The 23,506-nt window shown below is 44.0% G+C and overlaps 1 long non-coding RNA gene across 2 annotated transcripts in view; it reads left to right on the plus strand.

Moving 5' to 3' along the window:
• Positions 1 to 16,899: 16,899 nt before the first annotated feature.
• Positions 16,900 to 23,506, plus strand: part of LOC122466339 — a 101,905-nt gene continuing 95,298 nt past the window's right edge. For both annotated transcript variants that reach the window (XR_006291758.1, XR_006291759.1), the window contains exon 1: positions 16,900 to 17,377. This is a non-coding gene — a long non-coding RNA (uncharacterized LOC122466339). The remainder of the gene's footprint in view (positions 17,378 to 23,506) is intronic.

Raw genomic sequence — 23,506 nt, forward strand, 5'->3', positions numbered from 1 at the left:
TTAGGCCCCATGTAATTAAACCCCATCAAATGCTCTCTGGGTGTGAAATCTGGGTTAAAGTTCCGGGTGTAAAAGCCTTTGTATAGAAATCTGTGCTGTAGGGAGAGCAGCCCCAGGAAGAGTAACTGGTTGTAGGTGTATTGTTAGGTATTCCAATTCTTTGCTTTGAAGGAATGAATGATATCACTTTAAAAGTAAAAGAAGGGAATCAGATGCCCCCAGTTAGCCCCAGACCTGCAAGGGACTGTTAGTCAAAATGCAAATGGGGCAGCTGACAGGAAGTAGAGGATGTGCGTTCCCCTGCCTGTATCCCAGAGGAATTCTTATCTTTCCAGTATGTGCAGACAACCACCTCGGGGCAGGGGGAGTTAGATGCCTACTCTGGCCTGACCTCCAAGGAGGTGGGGCAGAGAAAGGAATTTGGCTATGGAGGGAGCTTGAGGAATCTCCTTTGCTTGACCACACTGCTATTAAAACGAGTCCATGGTCAAGAGTCGCTTCACAGGGAAGCAGCCCTGCCTCATTTTCTCCCTTTGGTCCAAAGAATACTTCCAGATGAAGTAGGGAACCGCAAGCCATCATTGGGGCCGCTAACCCCTTAAGGGACAAAAGGGACACCTCAAATGCCTTCTAGTTCACACCCAAATGTTTTGGGGGAACAAGGGTAAGAGGGGGTCATGCAAGAGCTCAGCCCTGTGCATTCTAAACAGAGGTTCTAAATTATACAGGATCAGGGGCAGACCAGCAGGGAGCCCCCATCATCTGCCGCCCACCAGGTGAGGTGGGGGATGCCCCCACATCCATGATGCCCTCCAATCCCGACCCTGGCAGAAGCTGCAAGGTAGGAGGAGCCCCCGCAGCAACCCGACTCTGTCTCCGGCAGTGCTTACCTGGGGCAGCTCCCAGAAAGCATCCGGCAGGTCCCTCTGGCTCCTAGGGGCTGGGGGGAGCCGCTCCCCCCACTGATCACATCAAAAGTGGTGCCTTAGGCGCCGACTCCCTGGGTGATCCGGGGCTGGAGCACCCACGGGGAAAAATTGGTGGGTGCACCCATTGGCAGCTCCCCACCCCACGCCCGGCCCCAGCTCACCTCCACTCCACCTCCTCCCCTGAATGCACAGCCCCGCTCTGCTTCTCCGTGGCCCCCACCCCCCGCCAGCATCCCACGAATCAGCTGTTCGGCGGGAAGCCTGGGAGGGCTGAGAAGCAGGTCGCAGCTTCCTGCTCAGGCCGAGGGTGGCGGAGGTGAGCTGGGGCGGGGAGCGGTTCCCCTGCGCCCCCCCCGTTACCTGCTGCAGCGCGTGCGGCCCTCCTTGTGACCCCCCGGCTCGAGCTCACCTCCGATCTGCCTCCCTGGGCCTGAGCAGGAAGCCATGGCTTGCTTCTCAGCCTGCCCCAGCTTCCCCGCGCAAACAGCTGATTTGCGGGAAGCCGGGGGGGGGGGGGGCGGGGGGCCAAGGGCAGAGAAGCAGAGCAGGGCGGCGCGTTCAGGGGAGGCGGCGGAGCCGGAGCCGGAGCCGAGGTGAGGTGAGCTGGGGCGGAGAGCTGCCGGTGGGTGCTCTGCACCCACCAAATTTTCCCCTGGGGTGCTCTAGGGGTAGAGCACCTGTGGAGTCAGCGCCTAAGGCGCCACTTTTGGCCGGTTAAATTTAGAAGCCCTTTTAGAACTGGTTGTCCCTTGTGGAACAACCAGTTCTAAAAGGACATCTAAATTTAACAACCAGTTCTAGCGAACCGGTGCGAACCAGCTCCAGCTCACCACTGGATGGGGGAAGCTGTCCACCCCACCCCCTATGGCCCCCTGACTCCATCCACAGCAGAAGCCATGGGATGGGTGAAGCTGCCCCCAGTGGTCCCTGACCCTGGCAGAAGCCACAGGACGGGGGAAGTCCCCGCACCACCCTAACTTTCACTCTGGCAGAAGAAGCCCCCCGTGCCCCGACCCAGTGCCAGGTGGGCGGGGTGGGAGAAACCCCAGCGCACGAACCCTGGTCCCTTGCAGAAGGGGTGGGGGTGGCAGGGGAAGCCCCAGCACCTGGATCCCCACTGTGGCCCTGGGACTAGAGGAGCTCTGACTCCCTGCTATGGCCCCAAGGCCTTGACGTGGGGACAGAGCTTCTCTGGTCTTGCCATGGCACAGCGACAGAGCTTCTCCAGTTTTGGGGCTGCAGGAGTTGGGGCAGAAAGAAGCAAATGGGTTGTGGGGTGGGCAGAAGGGGGGGGGACCCTGGGTGGAACAGGGGTGGGGTTGCGGGGAAAGGGGTGGGGCTGTGAGCGGGGGCTGCAGGTGGAAGGGGCAGAAAGGGGGAGGGACTGCAGGCAGAAAGGGTAGGGAGGGGCCCCCCCACTTCCTCTGGCCTACGGCCCCAGGAAACCTTAATCAGCTTCTGTACAGGATGGGATGTCTAATAACAATGTGGATTTTTGAAGGATGTATGTTGGCTTGCTAGCAGAATGTTTATTAGATGCATAGTTGAAATATGAAATTATGAATGGTGGTAATGATTTAAATGCCATTTTGGGAATAAACCTGTTAGTTTCTCTAGGATGCCAGTCAAGCACTTTAGTTACACCCATTTCTTTAGGGGGGATATATGGCAAAGTTCTGACATATCCTTCTTGGGAGACCTTACTAAATTAAGTAAGTATCCTTGGGGTCCATTGTACTAAATTAATGGTTTATATATTGTTGTGGGGCCACGATTGTATGTTCTCTAGGGAAAAGATATGACAGATGTGAGATCTGGCCATTCAAAGGGCTTGTCAAGGTTCCTTCCCCACTCTGAACTCTAGGGTACAGATGTGGGGACCTGCATGAAAACCTCCTAAGCTTACTTTTACCAGCTTAGGTTAAAACTTCCCCAAGGTACAAACTATTTTACCCTTGGACTTCCACTGCCACCACCAAACTTTATCTGGGTTCCTGAAAAAATGGAGTTTGGAAAGGTCTTTCCCCCCAAAATCCTCCCAACCCTTGCACCCCACTTCCTGGGGAAGGTTTGGTAAAAATCTTCACCAATTTGCATAGGTGACCACAGGCCCAAACCCTTGGATCTTAGAACAATGAAAAAAGCATTCAGTTTCCTTACAAGAAGACTTTAAATAGAAGTAAAAAAGAATCACCTCTGTAAAATCAGGATGATAAATACCTTACAGGGTAATTAGATTCAAAACATAGAGAATCCCTCTAGGCAAAACCTTAAGTTACAAAAAAGACACACAGACAGGAATATTCATTCTATTCAGCACAGCTATTTTCTCAGCCATTTAAAGAAATCATAATCTAACACATACCTAGCTAGATTACTTACTAAGTTCTAAGACTCCATTCCTGTTCTGTCCCCAGCAAAAGCATCACACAGACCCTTTGTTTTTCTCCCTCCTCCCAGCTTTTGAAAGTATCTTGTCTCCTCATTGGTCATTTTGGTCAGGTGCCAGCAAGGTTACCTTTAGCTTCTTAACCCTTTACAGGTGAAAGAATTTTTCCTCTGGCCAGGAGGGATTTTAAAGGTGATTACCCTTCCCTTTATATTTATGACAGGGCTATATTAAAAATATGCCAGAAAAGAATGGACTTTTTGTAAGTGAATTTCCTGGGGAATCCCTCGGTAGAGGTTAATGTGAATTCCCCAGCTTTTTGAATCTATGCCCTGAGGAAAGAGTGATTATCAGTTGATTACCTGTTCCAGGAGACTGGTAGATTAAAGGCCTGAGCTGGTGTAAAGACACAGCTGAACTGCCCAGCTTATGTTCTGGTTCTGAATCTGAGACAGTTAAGAACGTCTAGCCACGGAGAAAAACAAATTATGGGCTTTAACTACAGAGACCAAGGTTGGAGACCAGAGACTAAAGCTGGAGTTGGGGTTTTAGCATGTCTGTAAGGTCTTTTATTGTTTTTAATGTTTTCTCTGTAATGTGCTTGCTTAGAAAGAGCTGTGTGGTAACTTATAACTGTGGGCAGGTACATTGCTCATAACCTTTGGAGAGAAAGTGAAGTTCAGAGACTGGCCTGTTTCGGCAAGCTGGCTGGCAGGGAATATCACAGTGTAGGCAGGGAACTGTGCAGTTTTAAAGTTTCCCCAATCAGGAGAGAATGGCCTGAGGGTCTCCACCCAAGAGAGGTGATATCTTGGAGCTGGAAGCCTAGACTGGATGCCCTTGCTGGACCCCGGTGGGGAATTACAGGTGCAGGTGCCTCATATCTGGTCTTGAAAAGACAGTGTGTTCAGAGGGTCAGCTGTCTCTAGTCACAGTCAGGCTTTGACCTCTCTAGCCATACTGCCACAAGGATGCCAATTCATGCCAACTCTGCTGGGGATTTCTGCAATGTGGGCACCTGTCTTCTAGTGACTGGACTGAGTCCAACTCATTTTGCATAGGCCATTGAGCAGCTGTGAGATTAACTGACTGTCAGTCACTATGGAGATATGCCTGATTCAAAGTTCTAAGTCAGGGTTGTAGATCCATGCTTGAGGCACGCAAGTGTGTGTTTGGATGTAACTGAAAATCTGTGTTAAAATAACATGCTTTAAAGCTTAGGCACAGCTGAGGAGATAACATTTCAGTCTTTGCATTTTCTTCATTTATAAAGTGTATTTTTTCTTACCACTTACACCATTTATTTTGATCCTAAAATTAATTTTTCAAAGAAACACAGAGATGGAATAAATTAATACCCTTTCTACACTTTTTAATGTGTTCCAATCATCTTGGTAAGAGAGCAGCAGAAGAAAAATTGGAAGACCAATAATCTAAAAATAAATTGCCAGACAAAAATCTTTAAACTGAAGTTAAGGTTATAAATGAGTTAAATTTAAGGAGGACCTTAGAAGAACCTCAAAGTAGAACAAATAAAGAATTCTGAAAGCTGGGAAATTCAAAGTTGAAGTTGCACTTTAGAAACAGTGATAAAAAACCAATGGAATGTATGGCTTTGCTTGCACAGTTAGACAGCAGTGGTGTAGTGGATTGAAGAAGAAGTTGAGAGCCAGGAGACCTGGACCAAAATTTACAAACATCACTGGTGATTTTAAGGGCTTCAGTGTTAGTGTGCTCAACTTAAGACACTTAGAAATAGTCTGATTTTCAGAATGTGCATTGCACCTCCCCCCTGAAAATTTGGCCCCTTTAGGTGTCTCAAGTTGGGAACCCAAACTTTGTGGAACTCAAAATCATTATGGGATAGATGCACAAAAAAGCTTAGGCACCTAAGTCCAACATTGAGGTGCCAAGGAGATTCTCAGAACCCCTGCTCAGCTGCTGCCTAACTCTGTAAGTGCCCAAGTCCCTATCCACTGAAATTCCCACTGTTAAAGTCTCCATGGCACCTAAAAATCTAGCAGTAAGCATGCGCTTAGCTGCCTTTTTTTAGGCACCTATCTCATGCCTAAGCCCCAACAGGGTCCCTCCCCTTGCTTCTCTCACCTGTGGGGGCTGATCTTACAATGCAATGTAAGCACTGGGCCAGAGTGAGAGTGACTGTATAGCCTGCAGTTAGGACACTCACCTGGGAAGTAGTAGACCCAGGATAGAGACCCCTTGCTCCAGTGGATATTTAATTATTTACTTATGCAAAGTGGAACAACTTACAAAGAGAGTTTGAGAGGCCCTATTAAAAAATGCCCCATAACCCAGCAATTAGGGCACTCACCTGGGATAGGGGAGATCCAAGTACAAATCCCTTTGCCATGTGAAGCAGAGCAACAGTTGAACCTAGGTCTCCCCCAGGGCCAGATTAAAGAATTTGGGGCCTTGTGCACTATAGAAATTGCTCCTCCCACCAACCTTCCTTACGTTAGACAGAGCATAGATTTTAAAACCAGAAGAGACCATTATGATAATCTAGTCTGACCTCTGGTATAACACAGGCCACAGAACTCCCCCAAAATAACTCCAATAAATAACTACTATTTATTCAATATTTCTGCATGATTATGGATAATTCTATCCTTTCCATCCAGTAATGGATCAATACCATTGTCAGGATTCTTATTGTTCCTAATATATTTTTAAAAGTCTGCATGGATAGACTTCTGCACCGCACATAGGCAGTTGGGAACTCTGTGCCGATACAGGAGTCCACCTGCATGGTTATTTCTGCAGGATCCAGGGCTTGGTTTATACCTGGTGTGACAAAGTTCCTCCTCTGCCTTAGTGAGTCCTGTGCTTATTGGCGGATTTGCTTGTCTCAGAGATTCACAGCCACCCTCAGCTTGGCCACTTTTGCTTGTGGCTCAAACCTGCCATTCACTCAGGTAACCTTATCACTGGCCAGCATGGGGAAAGGGAGGAGAACAATCCCTGCAGCCTCTGCTGACCCACCTAGTGGGTCACGGGATAGGCCAGCGACCTTCCCATCTGGTGGGACCCACAGTCCAGGTCACCTCCTCTTGTCTCAAATAGGGAGTTGAGGTAGATGGGGGGGAACCCAGGCGCACCCTGTATTCCAGGTTCCAGCCCAGGGGATTGCAACTGTCTACAGTGTCTCTTGTAACAGCTGCAACTCCCTGGGCTACTTCCCCATGGCCTCCTCCCAACACCTTCTTTACCCTCACTGCAGGATCTTCCTCCTGAAGCCTGATCACACTTGTACTCCTCAATCCTCCACCAAACCACTCCGCTCTCCCACAAGTTCGGGGAGGTCCTTTTTAAACCAGGCATCCTGATTAGTCTGCCTGCCATAATTGATTCTAGTATGTTCTTAATTGGCTCCAGGTGTCTTAATTAGCTTGCCTGTCTTAATTGATTCTGGCAGGTTCCTGATTGCTCTAGTGCAGCCCCTGCTCTGGTCACTCAGGGAACGGAAACCTGTTCATCCAGTGGCCAGTATATTTGCCCGCCCACTTCCTGGATCCCAATAGGACCAGACTCCTGTACCCCACTAGTCTGGGTCTGTCACACTGGATATAGCTTCCTCATGGCCTTGAGGACTTATTAATGAGATAACTCAACTGTACATTGGTGTAGACCCAATAATCTATCTACTTGGTCTCTCCCTCTTTCAGTTAGTGTCTTAGATATTTAGTTCTAATACAGTTAGTTAAGTTTCAAACACTTAAATTCTGGCCCAGAGCGTCACAACAGAAACTTTTGCCTTCTTTCTCTCCTACAGAGCTTCTGTAATCTATCTGTAGTCTGCATGGCATATATGATAATTGCATGAGAGAACACGTACTGCCCTCAGTTTTCCCAATTTAAACTGAACAGTCTATTTTACAGAGTCATCTAATTTATTTATGCAACATGTTGTAACCATCTGAAGCCGCAGTCTGCATTTTTATATCAAACTCCGACAACCCTTTCTTCATGCATCACTGCCGTTAGCAGAACTGCGTCTTGGGGATGAATGGGAAGGAGAATGCTTTTTAGCTGGTGTCTTGCTGCTGCTATGCCATCATCCATCCTTCGTCTCCCCCTAGCACTGGGCTGGATGTGGTGAATGGGGATGAAGGAGAATGGAATGTGGTAAGTGACCCTTGACTGAAGAGCCCCATGTGTTTTTATTCCTTTTACTTCAATACCTGGTATTTGCAAGATTTTTGGCTTTGAATTTATGTAGAGTTTTATCTACTGATCTAATGAAAAGTGGTGCATTATGCCCCCAGGGCAAGAGTAGCATGAGCTCCTCTTCTGCCATGCAAGAACAAGTGCTTTACTTTTCAATGGATTCTGTCAGAAGTACAATGTGGAGCTGAAATGTCTTTGTTGTGTCAGTGTTCTCTAGACTCTGTCTGAGTAAGGTAAGGTGTATGTCATGGCTGCATGCCACAACAGCAGGGATACATACGCTAATACATTCTAGCTGTGTGAATATCAGGAATAAATTCTCCTAACAGGCCAAATTCATCATGAAATCCAGAGGCTGAATTTGACACAGTTGGTTCTTAGCATAAACATTTAAATTGTGGTTGTGTAACTCAATTTAGGAGAATGTGGGTCTTTGTCCCTTTCTAGTGGCTGGTCCACATTAGAGCGTAATGAGTTTGCCACAGCTGCCAAGTAGGGTAAGGTAACCAGCTAGAGGGAAGCGCATGCAATGTTATGTGTCAGCCCAAGTGCGGTTAGTTTAACTTACAAATTTTGTCACTTGTGTACAAACAAGTGAAACAATTATTCATGCAAATACAGCAAATTTCAGCAATTGGGCATGTCTAATGTGTGCACAACCTTCATTCTGATTTCTTTACCCCTTCTGAAAAAAGAAACTAGATTAAATGCCTTTGCAGGCAACGGATGTCTGCTAATAAACGTTTGAAACTGACTTTGTCTCCCATGTTCCCCATTCTATTTTCTCTCTTTCCCTCTCCATGTCTGGTGCTCTACTCTGTCTCCATTATCACCTTCCCCTCGAATCAACAATGATTGCATTTAAAATGTTTCTACTTGCCTAGGTGTGAGTATCAGTGCTGTCAGTATTCCCCATTGCGCAAACAGGAAATATCTTGCAAACCAGTGAAATCTTTCAAAATGGTAGAAACTTTTTCAGGGCAATCATGGTACTTCCTTTCCTCCTTCCACTCTCTGGGCCCAATCTTAGCCCCACTTCCATTCACAGCTGTGAGATAAGAGTGGCGCCTAGGGACAAAACACCCCTTTGAGGCTGCCACGTAACATTTTGTATGCACTTTTGCAAGAACTTTTCACATCTGTTGCAGTTTAGAAAAATTATTTTATTCTCCTAGCACTCCTGTGAAGAAGGTAAGTACTGTTCCTGTTTGGGAAAACTAAGCCCATGGTTATGCAAACAATCTGAGGCACAGCCAGGTCTCTAGGCTCTCAGCGCTGTGTCCTAACCACAATATCATGCTTGCTTTCCTCATTGCACTCATGTTCCCACATAAACCAGGTGACTGTTACATGGTATATCTGATGGATTTTTGCATTGGTACAAGATGTGTACATTGTATGAAACCTTTTAAAATATAAGCAGAGAACATCAAGGCTCCCAAAATATTCCACCATGTCCATGGGAGGAAAGACAGGCATGGTGTCTGAATTTCATTACATTGAAGATAATGTGAATTTTTTCTCTCAGACACAAATCTCTACTGAAGAAGAAACTGACAGTGATTTTCACATCTCTGGATTGTTAGTGAGTCAGTCACATCATCTGAGAGAGGGAGGGTACTCTATAAAGAATGTGAAAAACAGGCAATCATCATAAATTTGTCCTGAAACCTCACATTGCCCAAATAACATAGGTATTGAGATACCAAGGAGAGTAAATCTGAAAGACATGGCTACCTTAATGTGTTTATGGAATGCAGGAATCATGCAGATACACATTATTTATGCCTATAATTGTTATTTCCAGTAGGTGGCTGCCTGTCACCTCACACGATTTAAGTAGTGTAAAATAAGAGCTGTCATGCCTCATAAGAACAACAGAGGCTATTCAAACAGTACAATAAATCTGATTACCTGTGATCTGGATGGGGAAAATTCAGAGGTTCACAGAAATACTACTCTACCTAGCAGTAATTTTATTCTGAGGTACACAAAGCAAAACAAAACATCCCCTAGTGACTGCATTTATTTAAAAACACAGTATTGTATTCCCAAGGTAAATAAACAAAGAAATTAGGCTTTGAAAAACCTATTAGTCATCTAGTTCATCCTTCAGCAAATGCAGGTTTGTTCATAAGAACATAAGAATGGCTATACTGGGTCAGACCAAAGGTCCATCCAGCCCAGTATCCTGTCTACCAACAGTGGCCAATGCCAGGTGCCCCAGAGGGAGTGAACCTAACAGGTAATGATCAAGTGATTTCTCTCCTGCCATCCATCTCCAGCCTCTGACAAACAGAGGCTAAGGACACCATTCCTTACCCATCCAGGCTAATAGCCATTAATGGACTTAACCTCCTTGAATTTATCCAGTTCTCTTTTAAACCCTGTTATAGTCTTAGCCTTCACAACCTCCTCAGGCAAGGAGTTCCACAGGTTGACTGTATGCTGAGTGAAGAACGTCCTTTTATTTGTTTTAAACCTGCTACCCATTAATTTCATTTGGTGGCCCTTAGTTCTTATATTATGGGAACAAGTAAATAACTTTTCCTTATTCACTTTCTCCACACCACTCCTGATTTTATTTACCTCTATCATATCTCCCCTTCAGTCTCCTCTTTTCCAAGCTGAAAAGTCCTAGCTTCTTTAATCTCTCCTCATATGGGACCCGTTCCAAACCCTTAATAATTTTAGTTGCCCTTTTCTGAACCTTTTCTAATGCCAGTATATCTTTTTTGAGATGAGGGGACCACACCTGTACGCAGTATTCAAGATGTGGGTGTACCATGGATTTATATAAGGGCAATAAGCTATTTTCTGTCTTATTCTCTATCCCTTTTTTAATGATTCCTAACATCCTGTTTGCTTTTTTGACTGCCGCTGCACACTGCGTGGATGTTTTCAGAGAACTATCCACGATGACTCCAAGATCTTTCTCCTGATTAGTTGTAGCTAAATTAGCCCCCATCATATTGTATGTATAGTTGGGGTTATTTTTTCCAATGTGCATTATTTTAGAGTACATTTCATTTGCCATTTTGTTGTCCAATCACTTAGTTTTGTGAGACCTTTTTGAAGTTCTTCACAGTCTGCTTTGGTCTTAACTATCTTGAGCAGTTTAGTATCATCTGCAAACTTTGCCACCTTACTGTTTACCCCTTTCTCCTGATCATTTATGAATAAGTTGAATAGGATTGGCCCTAGGACTGACCCTTGGGGAACACCACTAGTTACCCCTTTCCATTCTGAAAATTTACCATTTATTCCTACCCTTTGTTCCATGTCTTTTAACCAGTTCTCAATCCATGAAAGAATCTTCCCTCTTATCCCATGACAACTTAATTTACGTAAGAGCCTTTGGTGAGGGACCTTATCAAAGGCTTTCTGGAAATTTAAGTACACTATGTCCAATGGATCCCCCTTGTCCACATGTTTGTTGACCCCCTCAAAGAACTCTAATAGATTAGTAAGACATGATCTCCCTTTAGATCTTCCTTATAGAATAGGTTTGAAGGTTTTGTTCTGATTCAAATTACAGTAAACATGTGTAACCCTTCTGCCAAGTGGAGCCAGCAGCAACCTGGGCTGGGTTCAATATCTAGGGGGCCCTCTTCAACAATACAACAGAGAACCTGCTCAAGTCCCCACCCAGTAACCTGGGGAAATTACACACCCTCTCTAGGTGCCTCTGAGAGGCAATACTTCCCTATTTTTATGCACAGAGTCTGAGGGTAGAAAAGAAACTTTTAATGGAAAGAGGGAAGTCACCTGACATTAGGAAAAATGCCACAAGCAGGATTCATAAATATAAAACTGAGTGTGTGGGGCAGTGTCTTCTGCCTCATGTTCTTGAGTTCTACAACCAAGAGTTCCTTTTCTGGGCCCCTCTCTGCTCCCTCACCATACCTCACTCAGTGGTTGTCCTTGGTCAGTGAGGCCCCAGGGTTCAGAGCTGCATCTATGTGAATTCACCTCCCACCTAGGGAAGAAGGTACTTGCTTGCTCTGCCATTTGAACACCTGCTCTGGCTGGCCACCCCACCAGTTGCTGTTAGTCTCTGCTGGATGCCCTGCTTGCTGCTCCTGCCAGCTGTCTGTTGTTATCCTTCTGCTGCCACCTGCCTCTCTGCTGTGACCTCTGCAGGTCAGTCTTTTCAGGTTCCACACAACTCTTAGTGATTATCAGTCCTTAGTGATTTTCAGCTCTTAGCAGGCTGGGCAGAAATGCTGTCCCAACAGGGCAAGTGATTTCAGCTCTTCCTGAGCACTTACAATAACAAGACTCCTAATATACCCTATTTAGCTCTATCTTTGAACAGTGGGGATGAACAGATTAAACCCTTAGGAAGAGTCTATACCTTCTGGCAGGGACACCTGTCCCTATCCCCCTTACTTTCAGAGAGGTCTGGCATTTGAGCCCCTGGCTTAGCAAGTCCCTTTCAACTGAGGGTGATCCCTCAATCGGGATAGGCTCAGCACAGTTCTGCTCCCCTTTACTCATACAATAAAGATAACAACATTGCTAACAACATTCCACTACCCCTGCATTCAGTACTAAAGTGATTTGTGACCCAACACCAGCCAAACTTGATCACTTGGAGTTACACAGCTCCTGTCTGCTGGATACGTATGCAGAGTAGGTGTGTTCATGTAAATACAGTTTGCTCCTGAAGTCTCACCCCTCCCCAACTAGCTGTCAGGGGAGAGTTCATTCAGATCCTGCTTACACATGCAAACAATGAGACTTCCACCACTTTTCTTGGGAGACTGTTCTTCTTTTGGAAAGTGCTTTCGTTGAGAAATCCTTTGAGATTAGGCTTTTCCTGATAGTCACTGTCAAGGTTCCTTCCCCACTCTGAACTCTAGGATACAGATGTGGGGACCTGCATGAAAGACCCCCTAAGCTTATTTTTATCAGCTTAGGTTAAAAACTTGCCCAAGGTACAAACTTTGCCTTGTCCTTGAACCGTATGCTGCCACCACCAAGCGTTTTAAACAAAGAACAGGGAAAGAGCCCACTTGGAGATGTCTTCCCCCAAAATATCCCCCCAAGCCCTACACCCCCTTTTCTGGGGAAGGCTTGATAAGAATCCTCACCAATTTGTACAGGTGAACACAAACCCAAACCCTTGGATCTAAAGAACAATGAAAAAGCAATCAGGTTCTTAAAAGAAGAATTTTAATTAGAGAAAAGGTAAAAGAATCACCTCTGTAAAATCAGGATGGTAAATACCTTACAGGGTAATCAGATTCAAAACATAGAGAATCCCTCTAGGCAAAACCTTAAGTTACAAAAGACAAAAACAGGAATATACATTCCATCCAGCACAGCTTATTTTACCAGCCATTAAACAAAACAAAATCTAACACATTTTCTAGCTAGATTACTTATAGATTACTTACTAACTTTACAGGAATTATAAGGCTGCATTCCTGATCTGTTCCCTGAAAAAGCATCACACAGTCAGACCAAACCCTTTGTGTCCCCCCCTCCAGATTTGAAAGAATCTTGTCCCCTCATTGGCCATTTTGGGTCAGGTGCCAGCGGGGTTACCTTAGCTTCTTAACCCTTTACAGGGGAAGGGTTTTGCCTCTGGCCAGGAGGGATTTTATAGCACTGGATACAGAAAGGTGGTTACCCTTCCCTTTATATTTATGACAGTCACTGAGAATTTTCTTTTGCTTGACCTACTTAATGGACCATTACCCTGCACTTGCCCCCTCCCGCCCCCAAAAAAAGCTTAAGGAAAAATGTCTCCAAAGTATAGTTTGAATTAATAACTAAATGAATCATTATAAGATTGTGTACAGTGTAGTTGTAGTCATGTCGGTCCCAGGATATTAGAGAGACAAGGTGTGTGAAGTAATATCTTTTATTGGACCAACTTCAGTTGGTAAAGAAGAGATCTGTGTAGGTTTGAAAGCTTGTCTCTCTCACCAAAAGAAGTTGGTCCAGTGAAAGATATTACCTCACCCACATTGTCTCATTATAAGATTGTCCTTTGTAGACTTGTTTCCCTACATGAAACAACTAGCAAACTTTTTAATGAATACTACATACTGGGAAAATGTTTAGCTTCTTGTAAATATTGCTGTGTTTCAGGGAGCAAAGCCTCCCTCTTTTCCACAAATGATTTGTAAATTTTCATGAAGCAAAACTGGAGCATAAACCAGCCACTAGAAATCTGATAGTGCCAAAGGGCAGAGCCTGAAATTTTTGAGGAACATACAGATGCAGCATCAAATAGATAGGAATCAGGTACTTATGCCATACAGGATTCTCGCATGTCTATTTTATAACAAATTTCTATCTTACTAGATCAGAGGTTTTCAAACTGTGGTGTGAGCACCCCTAGGGGGGCAGGAGGAACATTCAGGGGTGTGGGGGTGTGTGTGTGACTGGCGACACCAGCCAGCTTGTGCCAGTCCCCATGGAGGGCAGGGAGGGAGTGCCACCACTACCCCCTGACTCACTTCAGCAGGCCACCCAGCCTGTGGGTCACTGTCAACATCCACCCTTGCTGCTCTGATTTTTGCTCCCGGCAGCCTCTACACCCAGTGCTGGCTCTGCCCCCAGAGACCATCACACATGTCTTCCCTCACTCTGAAATTCCCCAGGAGGGATGGGCAGAGGGTAGGTATTGGCCCTGCCCTAGCCATGCAGCCTGGCTGCAAGGTAGAAGCAGCCCACTGCTGAGGAAGCCTTGGTTGTGTCATTGGTAAGTAACTGTGTATTTGAAATTTACAAGTGTAGGTAAGGTAATTAAAGTTGTGTTAAGGTCTCTGTTAGGTTTATGAGTAGGCTATCCAGCTTACTTTTGCCTGTGTCTATTTTTGTTCAGGTTAGAGGAATGCAATCAAACATTGTAACTCAAAAAGTTGGCAAACTGTCGCACTAGATTAATAACGCATCAGGGCCCTGCAGTTCATTTTGCCTTGTAGTTATACCCGTGTATCATGCTAAGTAATTTTGCTCCTTTGTTGTTTACTTCCTTCAAGAATTTGCAGAATATTTTACTCCTTTAGACAAATTATACATGTTTAGGTCTTTTAATCTTTCTTCCACCTGCAGATAGTTTCTGTTGCTCTTCTCTGATCTCCTTCCAACTTGTTAATATCTTTCTGTCACTGGGGTGCCCCAAAGTGAGTGCATTATTCCAAGTGCATTCTGAACAGAGCTGGATTATTTCCTCTTTGCTTTGAGACATAATGCTCTACGGATGCAAGCCAAAATTCCACTGGTCTTTTTTTGCAGCCTTTTTCACATAAGCTCATGTCTGATTTGCTGTCTGCTATCATCACTAGATTTCTTTCAGCACTGCAGCTTTCCAGAGTAAATTCTTTCTTTGCATAGGTGAGTTTTAGCTACTTTTCACTAGAGTGATTAACTTGCTTTTTTTTTTATTCTATGTGCATATTTGTGAGCTCCTGAGAATCTAGATCTCCAGTCCTATTCACTTCATATGTAATCTATAAAATCTGTGGTAAATTAGGAAGCAATAAAACCAGACTATTAAATAGATAATTTAAGAAAACTTCCAAAATATTTCTTTTCTGGCCTTAGATCCTCATATCAATTCCTATTCTTTTTACAGTTTATTTGCTATGAGTAGAGGACACACATAGAGTTGTTCAAAGTCAGGAAAAATTAGTGCATCACAAAGAAAAAATACTGGTTTTTAATCACAGTATGTTCTTCCGACCCCCTAACCATCTTGAGTATGAGTGATTTTGGTCAATGAACTTTTAGTTGTCTAGAGTTACTTCAGTTAATTGGCAGAGGTTAGTGGTTAAGATGCCCTACAAGCTTCTTTAGTTAATCAATGTATTAGTCATTAAGGTGCTTTCATATGCCTCCAGCAATTATAATTATATGCATACAGTACTGTTCCCCCCCGCACCCAACCCCAATTTTAATCACCCAACCCCAATTTTGTGAGCATTCATGGCCTGCCATGCAATTTCTATTCCCAGTTGTGGCCCTTGGGCCAAAAAGTTTGCCCACCCCTGATTTAGCACATCTGGCACATAAATAACTTGCAATGCTGGCTACAAAGGTACCATGCAAATGCTTGTTCTCACTTTCAGGTGATATTGTAAATAAGAAGCAGGCAGTATTATCTCCCGTAAATGTAAACAAACTTGTCTGTATGAGCGACTGGCTGAACAAGAAGTAGGAGCAAGTGGACTTGTTTTACATGATTTTGTTTTTTAGTGCTGTTATATAACAAAATTTGATATTTGTAAGTTGCACTTTCACGATAAAGAGATTGTACTACAGTACTTGTATGAGGTGAATTGAAAAATGCTATTTCTTTTGTCATTTTACTGTGCAAATATTTATAATAAAGAATAATATAAAGTGAGTGTTGTAGACTTTGTATTCTGTGTTGTAATATATTTGAAAATGTAGAAAAACATCCAAAATATTTAATACATTTCTGTTGGTATTCTATTGTTTAACAGTGTGATTAAAACTGCGATCAATCACAATCATTTTTTAAAATTGGGATTAATTTTTTTGAGTTAGTCACGTGAGTTAACTGTAATTAATCAACAGCCCTCATATAAAAGGTTAATACCCCTATCACCTGAGAGGGGTCAATATCCACTGACTTCAGTAATGTTACACCCAAGGAGGCTCAAGGTATTATCACCCTAGAGCACTTAGTCAGCACTCAGCAGCTCACACACAACAGCATGTGGCCCTGCCGCACAACCAGCAAACATTAGCTTCGTATTTTACTTTCCACCTGCCTGTGGGCTGGGGCCCTGTGGAAGTTCTGTTGGGAGTGCTGCTGCCCAACCTGTACTGCCCCTGTAAGAGAGTAATTCAGTGTCTCTTGGGGTCGTGTCCAAGCAAAAAGAAACAATATTCAGTTTAATGAAGCCCAAATTTAAATAGTAGTAGAGTCTCAGGGCTGGTTTGCTTCCATGAAGCTCTCACTGGATCTGTCTGTACCTGGGATCTCCTCCTGGGTGCTGGAGATACTTCCAAACTGCCCAAAGGCCCATCTGGCTGCTCAGAGATTGGACATTTCCCCCAACCAGTGCTCCCCTTGCTAAAGGACAGCAGCTGTACTCAATTCCGGCTAGGATGCTTCTGGCTTCCCAGTTCCTGCATTGACTTTCTTACTTTCCAGGAACATAGATATCTGTAACTTGGGAGCCCCATGCTGCTACAGGCTTGACAGTATTGTGTCAAGCCATTGGGAGTTTGGGGACCTTTAATAAGGAGTACAGCACCTTCTAGGATTGAACCTTGTGATAAGGTGTGCCCCCCGCTGCCATACTGAGTTTAATTAGGCCAGGTGGGCTCAATCAGCCAATTAAGATGCAAGGGTAAGATTTAGGCTGGAGGGCAATAATTAGAAGGAAGCACAGCTGTGAGGGAACAGGCAAGGCTTCCATAAAGCTAGGAGATAGCAGGGAGGAAAATTGCAGTCTGTCTCCTGGGGGGGTAGGAGCTCCTGAGGAAGGGTTTACCTAGTAGGCCTAAGAGAGAGGGAGTCTGATTAGGAAGGTTAGTGAAGGAGAAGTAGGTAAGAGAGCAATAAGGTTGGTGAGGACCCAGACTGTGCTTGCTACAAGGTCCTGGACTAGAACCCAGAGTAGAGGATGAGCTTGGGTTCCCACTGCAGAGTGTTGTTGCTGAGTACAGTGAATGGGAAGATTGCCTGAAACATTGTGGAAGTGATATAGTCAGGGCAGCAGGTGTGAGGACTGCCTGACACTGTGCAGGTAGACTTTGAAAGACCTCCCTTCCTGGAAGGGGTAATCATAGTGTGACCTGGATAGAGGACTGAGTCACAAAGTGGCCACGTGGCTCTGCTTCTGCTCATGGAGTTGCAGTAACAGTGGAAGAGAAGAAAGTAAGTGCTGAACTAGGTGTAGCTAATCCCCAGAATTGCCAGAAAGGGGTGCCTCCCAGTGGTGAGTAAAGTGCCTTGTTACAAACCCTTAAAGTAAAACTTGCTGTCTGCCCAAATTCCATTTCCCCCTCAATATGCCTAAAAATAAACTATTTCCAAAATAGCTCTGTTTTATTGCTTTATCAAGCAACAGTGGAGAGCTGAAATGCTCCTCCTCTGGCCTGTTAACTCTAGCTCCCTGATCAAAGAAGCATATAGCCACACTGGAGATGCGATTGATGATGTGTATGTTAACTTGTTCCAGCAATCAGCCCACCTGTTAAAGGGGTGGGGGGGGAGCCCCTTCTTAATATCCACTAAACATCAAACATTTTCATTTTTATGACTCAATTTGTTTTTAACCTGCTTTAAAACGTAACTAGTTGTAGAGGCAGTGAAGACTGACTGTCAGGTGATGGGGAATATTGATCTTTGTCATCTGTAGCTAGATCAGGTGACTGAACCAGGAAATAAAGTTGAATGTTTACACCAGCTCCTTAGTACTGCAGCATATCCTGCCTATATTTGGTTTTGTGCAATTTTAGCAGTGGCAGTATTTTATCTGTAATGAAGGTGCTGAGTGCTTTAGAATTTTTCATGAAAAATTCTACTGTCCTTATGATTGAGAAATTGGCAGACACTATGCAGGAGCTATGAGATCTGAAACATACACATGCATATAACTCCCTGGCATTTGCACTTACATTTAAAAAGTCAACTGCTCCTTAGTTGCTGTTCCTTTCTGGAGCTCTGGAAAACTTTTTGTTTCATAAATATTTTGATGTGACATTACCAATGTCCTTGATGTTATTCATTTTCGCATACAATCTTTTTTAGTCTGTACTCTCAGTTTCATTGCAAGTTTCAGCAACTGCCTGGGGATATGGGAATCACAGAAAGCATTTTTCTTTATGTTCATAGGCAGCAAGGTGGAAGATCACATGGCTGGGATTAATGGTTCAGTAGTACGTAGGAATGGATAAGCTGGAGTAGCATGCCCTAAAGCTAAAAACACACACATTTTGGACAGTTATGAGAGACATGCAAAAGGTTCAGTTTATTTGGGCTGAATGATCACCCAAAAATTTGAAATCGGATCTCCTGAGTCTGCAGAATGGGTCAGACAATCTCATATAAGCAGGCTCGCTCACCAGACGTTTTATACGTCCTGCATTTACTCCTTGTGAGAAGCAACAAGTGCACACTTTTTTTTTTTTTAATATAAAGTAACGAACATCTCCATACTTCAAAGAAATGTTTGGTTCGAGTTATGATTAGGTTTTGGGTCAGCTGCTATTTTTTGCAAACTGGTTCACCAATCGCTAGGGTTATTACAGTGACTCAGTTGTGACATTCTATGCCTTGGGGGAACGCCCTGTTACCCTCGTATTCCTCATTTACATGTAATTGTGATATTGCATATAAAGCATGCCCTGTGAGGTATCACGGGAAAGGTTATGATCTGCTGAAAGCCATTGTTCCATCTAAATAGGTGTATCATTTAATGCATGTAAAAATTATAAGAACTGTGGTGTACAACTTTCACTAAAATATGCTGTGGGTTTGGGAAGCGCCCAGATACTAGCTGTCCAGAGACAATGACAAGGGAAGAGGCACCCAATGCCCTTGGGTGGGGCTGAACAGACATCACCAGTCATTGTCCAGCAGAGGAGTTAAAATTCAATGGTTTACTCACAGGAGACACTCTTGCTTCACCTTGTGACTCAGCAATGCCCACCAGAAATGCCTGGACTGTGTTCTCCAAGCAAATGGACTCAGGGTATAATATAGAACACAGTGGCCTCATGGTTGGCTTCTTCCTCCTCCCCCCCCTCCCCTCCCCCCCATGCTGGAAGCAACAAGGATACTCAGGAGACTGAAGACTCCAACAGAGAAGACTGGCCCAGGTTTCAAGGGTGAAACCTGTGTACTATGAACTGCAATAGCCAGTGAGGTGAGAAACTGCTTAATCTAGATGTTGCCCAGCCTAGTAGGGTTGAGAGTTTAGACTGTGTGCTTGTATTTTCTTTTCTTTTGGTAGACCACAAAGTCAGAGTGGCTATCACTTATAATCACTTAAAATCTATCTTTTTGTAATCAATAAACTTGTTTTACGATTTATATTTACCACTGAGTTTGCCTGAAGTGTTTGGTAAATCTGCTCCTCGATAGAAAGTGGATATGCACCAGGATTTGTAAACCTGAAGTGGTGAACCAGTTAATAAACTTGCACTGCTCATCTTGAACAGTGCAAGATGGAATACTCCTGAGATACAAGGCTGGGAGCTGGGGATATTTGGCTAGTGCCTTTCTCTGTGTAATTCATGAGTGGCTCTGGGAGCATTCATGCAATCTAGCTGAGTGTGGGCCTCCAAATGCGGTTGTGCCTGAGTGATAACAGCAGCTGGAGGGCTTTTCTGCTTATCACTCGCAAAGCACTGTGACAGACAGCCCAGGTTGGGGAGAGTTAAGGGAGCACAATGGTCCCAGGCTGCACCCCAGGGATCCCATCACAATAGTATGCCTGTTTTCAGATGGGGTGATATAGTGTTTAGTAACTAGGTAGTATCCTTTTAAATAGTTTGATCCCTGTAGTAGCTCTGTGTTCAGAAACTTACCAGAGTAGTGGTGTGCATATGTAGCTAGGCCTTGCATGTTATGTATATAATTATGGAACATGATTATTTGTACACCACTGTTAATCAGGTGGTTTCTTCCTATTATGTTATGGCAAGAACAAAAGACACAACAGATGACCATCCTCTTGATCTCCTTACAGAGGAGACTAATTATAGATGCCTTGGGCCACTAGAAACATGTGCTATGAGAATTCCCAATGTACAGTCTACAGTGGGATTAGTTTTCATTTAAAAATAAAGCTATTTCTAGTCCTTCCGATTGATCAGTTCACATCCTAAAAGCTTGACAATATAGACAGGTTGAGACATGACCATTAGGAAGGTGTGAACTGTGAACTTCCCTGCTCATCTCGGTGAGGTGTTAATGATATTTTAAATTCCAACACTGTGGACTATCTTACCAATTATGTTGAAAGCAGAAACAGCTAGCTAATGAGCTTTATCCAGTGGGGTTAGATCCATGTGAAAGGACGTTCCATGGGAATAAAATTGCAAGTTCTAGATTGAAATGCTTTATTGGGTATTTGAAGCCCAAACTTCCAGAGCTGCATTGCATAATTTATGTGTGCAATTACTGCAGCTACAACTGCACATCATGCCGATTATGCCCATGGAATTCTGAAAATGTAGGATTCTTAAAAATTCTCAACATAGGATTCTAGAAGAGGAAGAGAATTAAATGATGCAGATGGCTAGGCAGAGCTCTGAGAGAGCAAATCATCAGGTATTGGATGAGCTCTTGGGCAAACCTGAAAAGGTAGTTGATAGTTCAAGAACTTCAGGGAGCAGTTTTTTAAAAGAAAAGTCTGTGTGCAATAAACCAGTGGTTCTCACCCAGGGGTATGCATACCTGGGGGGAAGGGGGTATGCAGAGGTCTTCCTGGGGGTACATCAACTCATTTAGATATTTGCCTAGTTTTACGACAGGATGGGTCCTTGCCAGAGTCACCACTCACTTTACAAGATGTGCATGGAAGGAGAGGAGCTCCTGTAGAATCCTGACACCTTCATTGTCTGGATTTACTACATTTTTGACTATGCAGCTAAATTAGCCTCAACTGTATTTGCAATGCAGGCTACCATTGCTCCAAAAATTATTAAAAACTATGTGGGTGGTGGTGGGGGAAAATTCAGAGGCTGCTCACGCAATTATTCCATAGGCAGGGAATTTGCCATTTTTTGTGCTTGCTAAGGTTTGCACACATTTGTGGGTGCTACCAGAAATAAAAAGTAGTAAGTCAAAAAAACATTTTTACCAGAGCACACATGGGTAATTCTCATTAAGGGCTACTTCAGCTTTCAGTCACCACCAGTTTGGGTGCTAATATGGTTTTTTTTAAGACAGTCATGAAGTATCTTTTTATAATGGAAGAAATCTTTTTTTTAAACTCTCCCAATACTCCATGACAGGTGAAACCTTGTTTTTTTTTTTGTGCAATTTGTAAGGAGGGGAAATTCTTTTGGGACGGAGACTAAGGCAGGAAAATGTCAAGTTGAATAATGAAAGTTATAAGGACTGAAAATGGGGATGTTGAAAGGCTAGAATTGAAATGCTTATGCAATAGTAATTATTGTAGTTGCCACCGCTCCTGCTAGACTGCAAAATAATACCAATTATAACCTGTGGAATTTGTATGTTTAGGTACCAGTAACAGCCAGTGATTTAATTTACAATAGTTGAACTTTAGGATCAGTACAAGATATCCACAGAGAAATATTTCACATATATACAACTGTCTGCTGAAAAATTGAAACCACAGAACAGAAGGCATTTTATAACTTCACCACTGGATGGAGACAGCACATTAAATTTGTGAAAAAGAGCTTATTACCAAAGGACCTGTTATGAAATCCTTTAGCATAAGGGATTTCTTGGAGAGAATAGAACATACTGCAGCAACAAGCAGTGAAATGCCTACTAGATTTTTATGTGAAAAATTCATTCATGGTGACTTTTTACATCATGTGTTCAAGTTATTTTTATACTGAGAAGAGATGGGATTAGTAAAAAACCTTCCCTCTCTGTACAAACACAGAAATCTATGGCAAAAAAAGCAATGAAAGACAAGGGGAAAGGTGGTAGAGTCCTTCCTTATTCTTCCATGGTGTAAAAATGGGGTGTGATGTAATTGCCTTTTGTGATCATGGAAGAAATCCCCAGACCTGAAGAAGAGCTGTTTGAAAGCCTGTCTCTATCTCCAACAGGTTTCAGAGTAGCAGCTGTGTTAGTCTGTATTCACAAAAAGAAAAGGAGTACTTGTGGCACCTTAGAGACTAACCAATTTATTTGAGCATAAGCTTTCGTGAGCTACAGCTCAATAAAAGATATTACCTCACTCACCTTGTCTCTCTAATATCCTGGGACTAATGTGGCTACAACAACACTGCAGCCAAGACGTTCCCAGTCATCTGAGGATTTCAGGCTGAGCTGGAACTGACACTGCAGTTCTGGCTTCCGTGGCTAGCTGGTACACAGGCTGGACTACAGGTCAGGCTGCTGCCAACAGTGGCTGCTGCAGCATTTGCTTTCTGCTGGGCTGCTTCACTGCTTGTACTGTCTGTGCGGAGTGGGGACCTGCAGCCCACGGAGCAGTGGGACGGCAGTTCCTACCTTCTCCCTTTGTCCTTTATACAGTGATGCACTGGAAAGGAGCAATGGTGAGCATCCAGCTGCAGACTTCCCTTCCTCCAGGGATGCTGAGATCCTGAGGACAGTCAGCTGGCAGCTGTGGGAAGAGGTAGGGACAGTCTCCAGGGAAAGCAACTGGGGTCACTGCCTGGGATGCAACAGGGAGAGAGCTGGGCCTGTGGAGGTAGCTGGGAAAGAGTCTCTGCCATCAGTCAAAAGTGAAAGGGAGGAAATTCCCACCACCTGTGTCTGTATTTCTGGTACATTTCAGGGTGTGTGTTAAGGGCCGTGGTGTCTTCAGTGGTACTTTTTAAAAAAGGCAACTGACCTGATTGTCATTTCTCCCGTCTCTAGGTCACAGAAAACGCCTGTTGCAGCTGTTACTATGTGTTATATGCAGTAAATACATTTTTATAAATGCATTTTTAGGCCATTTAAAAATGTCATATTGGTATGCACAGTGAAAAGTCCTTTGGGGGAAAAAATTCAATGGCACATGCGTGACAATTGTTTGCCAATCACACCCCTCTTGATTGTTTGTTCCCCAGATACAAAAAGCTATTAGATCCATTATGGACTAATTGCTTTAAAATGTCTTCATTTGTCTTAAGGCGAGGTCTTGGAAATCTTTCCACTGATTTCAGCAGGTATGTGACAAGCTCTTTACTGCACAAATTGTCCCTTAAAACAAGGCCAAATTCTGATTGCCTTGCTGCTCCACGACTATTCTCATTGACTTCAGAGGGACCACTTCCATGAGAGGCATTTGGCAAATGGCATTTGGCCTTAAGGATAATATCTGCTTTGCCATCATAATGACTG

This window comes from Chelonia mydas, chromosome 1 (assembly GCF_015237465.2).
Source record: "Chelonia mydas isolate rCheMyd1 chromosome 1, rCheMyd1.pri.v2, whole genome shotgun sequence".
Taxonomy (NCBI): domain Eukaryota; kingdom Metazoa; phylum Chordata; order Testudines; family Cheloniidae; genus Chelonia; species Chelonia mydas.